This window comes from Centruroides vittatus, unplaced genomic scaffold (assembly GCF_030686945.1).
Source record: "Centruroides vittatus isolate TY-2023 unplaced genomic scaffold, ASM3068694v2 contig_1033, whole genome shotgun sequence".
Lineage (NCBI taxonomy): Eukaryota > Metazoa > Arthropoda > Arachnida > Scorpiones > Buthidae > Centruroides > Centruroides vittatus.
Window position 1 is genome coordinate 1915963 of NW_027120671.1, and position 6827 is coordinate 1922789.

The window sequence follows — 6827 nt, forward strand, 5'->3', positions numbered from 1 at the left end:
ATGTTTTATATACTATAAACATTATCATATTCACTCGAATGAATGATGACTATTATCGTGAAAGTGACGACATACATTGCATAAAATCGATTATTTCCAACCTCCACCTTTAAATGATGAAGATAAAATGGGTTTATTCTCACACGAAAGCTATTTTTAGAATAAATTATTAATATAAAATCATTATTCCAGTATTTTTAAATCTCTCTCGGGCGTGTCACAAGTTTACGAAGAAATACTGAGTGTTATATAGTCACCATATTTATTTTTATGAGGTTCCCCCCCCTTTGAAAGATATAAAACGCCTAAAATAGAAGTAACTACGTTATAAATAAATTTTATCGAGTTATAAACACGTGAAAAACAAGTTTTACTTCCTAAAATCGTAAATTCGGCAGTAATTATATTATAGAAATTCATTGCTTATCTTTCAAAGAATTGATTCTCCTTTATATGATTTACTTAATTAGTTTATAAAGAATGTTAATTAGATTGGAGAGATATTTAATGATTTAAATGGATTTTAGAATGTAATGTATGTTAGAAAAAACAAATCAGTGTCTCAGTAAAATGCAATAACTGTGAAAAGCCATCTGTGTTCAATGTCACAATATTGGACAGTTGATGAGAGAGGAGCACTGGCACAATGCCAGATTGTCTAAACTGCCTGTTGCTAACAAGGACCTGTTGGATGATAAAACTGAATTTGAACGATTTTCTATCCAGAAGAAGTAGCATCAAAAGTAAATTCTTAGTGTTTTTTTTTTTTTTGCATTTAACAATTTTTTTTATTATTTCTTTCTACACTTACTTCGTTTAGAGATGGAAACGTTGATGGTATAAAGAGCAATTTAAACACAGTTTTAGATTGTAGCAATTATGGATGTAATTAAAGAACGTTTACAGATTTTTAAATATGTGTTAACATTACGAATTGCATCAATTAATTTTCCATTACACGAACGAAACGAATAGAAACAAACGTTTCAATTAGTTGTAAAAGACATCACTTCAATCAACGACTAAATATAGTGTCCATCGTACGGTATAATAATCATCATAGATCTATAGATGGATAAAAATGTATTCTGGAAAATAATCCGAAGTTACACTCGAACGAAAATAATAAATATTTGTTTCTTTTTGATGTCTACTGAAGTATAAGCTGCTTCTATGTAATAAACAATGGAAGACAAAGCACAATCAATGGCTTAACATCTGCCGTTAAGATAATACCTGATCGAATAATACGTAACAATTGTATACAGATGTAAAGAATAAAACATTCATGATGATGTTTCTTAGTTTGTTTACGTGCATGCGAACAGAATAATTTTAATAAATGAACACACGTTTCAAACAAAGAATAATTTGTACTGAAATTCTATTATTTCTTAAAATAATCTTCATCTTTTCAATGTATTTGGCTTTAGGAATCAATTTTATTCAAATTATATATAATATAACCATTCATCTATACAATTTTCTTCGTCTTAACTTCGAACAGAGCTAACGACATTACTAGTTTGTTCAGATATATTATTATGTTTGTTCAAAAATTTTCTGCTGATATGAGCCGTTATTTTTATACGGTTATACGAATATCCTGAGAACTCAGTCGGTTACTTCTTGATAATATAAGGATGAATTCTCTCAAGCTAGAAAGGCAACACACACAACAAGTTTCTGATTGATACTTCTGTTCGACAGTACTAAATATGGTACGAAAGATGTATGAATGATTTAGTAACATTGCATAGAAGCTAAGCTAATCACACACGAGGAAAAAAAAAATGCAGTATAATTTTTTCTAATATTAGAAAATAGTTTTAATTCTCTGTTAATTGTGGAGCAGGATTGATTAATTTTTAAATTCTTATAAAAGAATTTAAGATATTTTCGTTACAATATACCAAAATATTATTATACAACATGCTCTAATTAATTTAATAAATTAATTCTGAATATATTATCATTTAATTTGATACAAGATTTATATAATAAATTGAATAAATATCCTTAGAAAGTTTGATATAATTAAACTGATAAATGCGGACAAAAATATTATAATGCGTATGAAATTCTTTAATAATTGTTGTTATAACATGAAAATTTATCAATATAAAATTTCGGTTAATATTACCTATGGTTCCAAAATGGCGGCTCGCCTCTGATTCCAGCAAATAGAAGAAAAGAAACAGTGGGGACGCACGTTCTAACCGTTAGAACGTGCGTCCCCACTGTTTCTTTTCTTCTATTTGCTGGAATCAGAGGCGAGCCGCCATTTTGGAACCATAGGTAACATTAACCAAAATTTAAAATATATTTTACTTTATAAATGTTTTAATGCTTATTATTATTATTGTTTAAAAGTCGAATATACTAAATAAATCATATCTGATTTAGTTTTTAACAATTTTAAACATTTATTACGTCTGAGATGTTTACCTTCAGGCTTCTTCAGGATTTTATCGCGTGTTAAAAAAGAAAAGAAACTAAAAAAAAAACAGGTGTTAAAATATACCTTAGGCTTCATTTTATTTAAATATATATATATATATATATATAAACGTTTTATGTATATTAAAAGAAATTTAAAACTTCTAAATGATAAACATTATATAAAAAATGTAAAAGGTTTGACTTGAAACATTCAAAACTGATTTTGACTCAAGAGGATAAGATAGCAGCTTTAAAGGAAAAAAAAAAAGTAGTAGGACTGTATCAGAAACTTTACAAACATAATCCTACGAGATTACACTTGACTTGGATTTTATTCAGTACTTTGCAATACTATCAACGTTTCAACGCTGATAGAATTTTAAAAAAAAGCATATAAAATTAATGATTTTTATATTATTTATAGTTTTTTACATTTTAATTACGTTATATAATATTAATAGCATTTGGTGATTAAAAAATCGATATTTAATGGCGCATTTTTCTTGGATAATTTCAGAGATAACAACTAAAAATTCCAAAAATTCATCAAACCATTTTTATAGTTTTACAGAAAAATTCCATGAATAATTCAACAAGATTTTTCTATACTGAACTTTCACTTCATTATTTTTCAAATATCCGTTTAAATTAATGATTAAAAATAACTTTTTCTTATTATTATTATTATTATTAAAATATATAAAAATTAATTTAAAGATTAAATATTATAATTAATTAATTAATTTTAAAAATAGATATATTATTGATATCAAGAAAAATGTTTTTAAATTACTATACGCTATATTTTATAATATAAATATTGAAAGATAATAAAAGGTATTTATTATACTTTATGCAAATTAAATTATTCATCACGAAGATAATAATCTATTAAAATTTAACATTCGAATATCTTTTTTATAGTTAATTAACAATTTAAATATTAATATTTAAAGAAAACTTGTAATTTTTATTGAATAATTTATTTAGCGTTGTATTGTGTATGGAAGAAGGGAGAAAAAAGACTAAAGATAAAGAGAAAATTCCATTATTTTACATAATAAATGAATAAAATATTTTATTAATTAACACTTTTAATAATAATAATAAAAATAATAATAATAATCGAAAAGTCACGTTAATTATATTTAAAATTTTTCGAGTTTTGTTAATTTTTCGTATTTAAAACATATTTTTCTAAATTAATACTATTCAGTATTAATTTAGAAAAATTGGTTAATGTTACCCTTGGTGCCAAGATGGCGGCTCGTCTCTGATTCCAGCGAGGAAACAGTGGGGACGCACGTTCTAACCTAACCTAACCTATTCTAATAAATTACCATAATTATTAGCAACTAAATTATTAGAATAGGTTAGAACGTGCGTCCCACTGTTTCCTTGCTGGAATCGGAGACGAGCCGCCATCTTGGCACCAAGGGTAACATTAACCGAAAAATTTTTATTTTTGTGATTTATAAATGTTTTTTTTTTCTTTTATTAAAAATAAAAGGAAAACGAAAAAACTTTTATATTTATTATTATAAATTATAAATACAATATATAAAAATTTTTAATTGGTTAAATGGGTAAATTAATTTTATTTAATAACTTGAAAATAGTAATTATAGTCTCGTTAGATAAATAGTAAATTTATTTTAGAAATTTTTATATTTATCTTTTTAAAAGTTTTGTTGATACTTTATAATGACTCAACCGGCTAACACTTAACTATAAAATATAATGATGCACGTTATCCTTTGTAATGGATGATCAAGCCGATAATCAGATGGATCATTTATTAAAGATATTTAGACGTAAATTTGTCAGAAAAAAATTATAAATTATTATTTACTCTTTATTACTTTACACTCTATTACATAATTAACTAATCATTGTAAATTCTTTAGGAAATTTATCATATTTTTCATAATTGCCTAAATAAATTTTCAAAGTAATTTGTTATATAAATATGGACTAGAATAATTTTATCTTTTTATTATTATATATTATTTCTTTTAAATCGGTGATGAGCGTATTCGAGAGAGGTCAGGAGGTGTTTATTCTCCCTCCGATCTTCAATAAATAAATAAAAATACATGTACAGTGAAACCTGTGTAAACCGGACTCGTACGGTAACGAATATTTTTTCCGGTTTGGTAAGTGTCCGTTTTATTAAGGTTCCGTGTGTGTTTTATATAGGACAAGGAGGGGGATTGATGGGGTGGTTTGGGAGTAGGTGATGAAAACAATGGTTTTATTAACTAAAATATACAAGTATTAACCCGAATATTTACAATAATAAAACTGGAAAACACAAAAATAAGCAGGAACATAAAAGCGAGTGAGGACCCCAATATTTTTGTACGGTGTCGAAGAATATTCGTACCAAATTCGTTCAACGATATACAATCCTTTACCTAACACACACTTTGACTTTTATATACAGTAAAACCTGTTTAAGACGGAAACCTGCCTAAACGGGAAAGATTTTTCTGAATGCAGCGATTTTTAGTGTTAAAACTGGTACCGTGCCAGTCCTGTTTACACAGGTTTTACTGTATTAATATGTCTAGTTTATGTACAAAATTTACGTGCCCTCTTAGATACGCTATTGATCGGAGATATCTCACCTATTATTAGAAAATAGGTTAAGATAAATTCGTTATATATACGTGAGATGATTATTTAAGGTCAAGTAAACTTATCCATTAGTGAGGTGTTTCTGGTATCACGTTCTTTACGGTTGGATGTATTGATATTTCGAGAAACAAGCGTTATTTTTATTATTTATTTATTAATTTTTTATTGCATCGAGTCACGTTCCGAAAATCTCGAAAGGTGTTTTTTTTTTACCTGTCTTGTATTATATTTTTTAATAATTTTCTTTTTATTTCAGTTTACTGAAAAAGTTTTTGTGAACCGTTTAAAGATATTAAAAGAATTTGGTCAATTTGATTTTTTTTTAAAAAAAGCTTGAAGAAGATAAAATTTTGGCAATTTTTTATTTGCTCTTGAGCTTTAAGGAGGAATTTTTCTTACAGAATTGAAGAGTGTGTTTTTTCCTTTAAAATTTAACAAAAAATAAAAAGAGTTTTTTTTTCAAAAAAAAATTTTTTTTATTCTTTGAAAAACTCAACTTCGTGAAATTGAAAGGAAAATTTTATTTTTGAAACTTGTATGGAGGAATTTTATTTTTTGAAATTTGAAAGAGAAATTCGTCTGTTAAAATTGAATGAAAACGTTTTAATCCTTAAAATTATAAAGGATAACCACAAAAAGTTAAATCTATTTATCGAAGGAAAAGGAAATTTAATTTATTTATTTACTTATTTAAAAAATAAATAAATAAATAAATAAAATAAATCCCGTTTTTGAAGTCGCAGGAATGAAATCGTTTTCATTCAATTGAATACGTTAATTTATTTCGTAAAAATAAAATTCAAATGTTAAAGAATTATTTGAAAAATTTTTCGGAAAGAAATTGGTTAATGCTACCTATGGTTCCAAGATGGCGGCTCATCTCTGCTTCCAGCGAATAGGAGAAAGGAAACAGTGGAGACGCACGTTCTAACCTAACCTAACCTATTTTAATAAATTACCATAATTATTAGCAACAAGTAATTTATTAGAATAGGTTAGGTTTGGTTAGAACGTGCGTCCCCACTGTTTCCTTTCTTCTATTTGCTGGAAGCGGAGACGAGCCGCCATCTTGGAACCATAGGTAGCATTAACCAAGAAATTTTTTTTATTTCTTTAATTTTGGAGAGGAACGTTTCCTATTTCAAATTGAAGGAACATTTTTATTTCTTAATATTGAAAAGTAAACTGTTGTGAAATCGAAGAAAAAAAAAATTCTCGTAAAATTTGGGGGGAAAAAATGAAATTGTTGCTTGAAGAAGTATTTATTTATTATTTTTTTCCGTTCAAATAAAAATGAATTTATTTCTCTTATTTAAGAGAATTTTTTTTCTTATTCGAAATGTAAACAAAACATTTATTTCTTTCAAATTGAAAGAAAAGTGTTACTTCAAGGTGAAATTTTCTATTTGAAGTTGAAAGTTGAAGCAAAAATTTATTTTTTTATTATTATACGAAGAAATTTATATTTTGAAATTAAAAAAAAAAAATATATATATATATATATACAATAAAACGAGAAAACTTTACCACTTTATTACTTGAAATTGAGAAGTGAAATATGTTTGGTCTCCATAAAAAGGAATTCAGTTTGATCTTTAAACCAAAGCGAAATTCTTTTAATAGGAATAAAATTTACATGTTTATTTCCATTTCAAATCGTGAATTTTATGGGAAAAGTTCTAGAATATTTGTTATTTTTTTTCCCTTCCATTTTCTTTTTCGTGGAGAAATATTTGAAAGTTTTA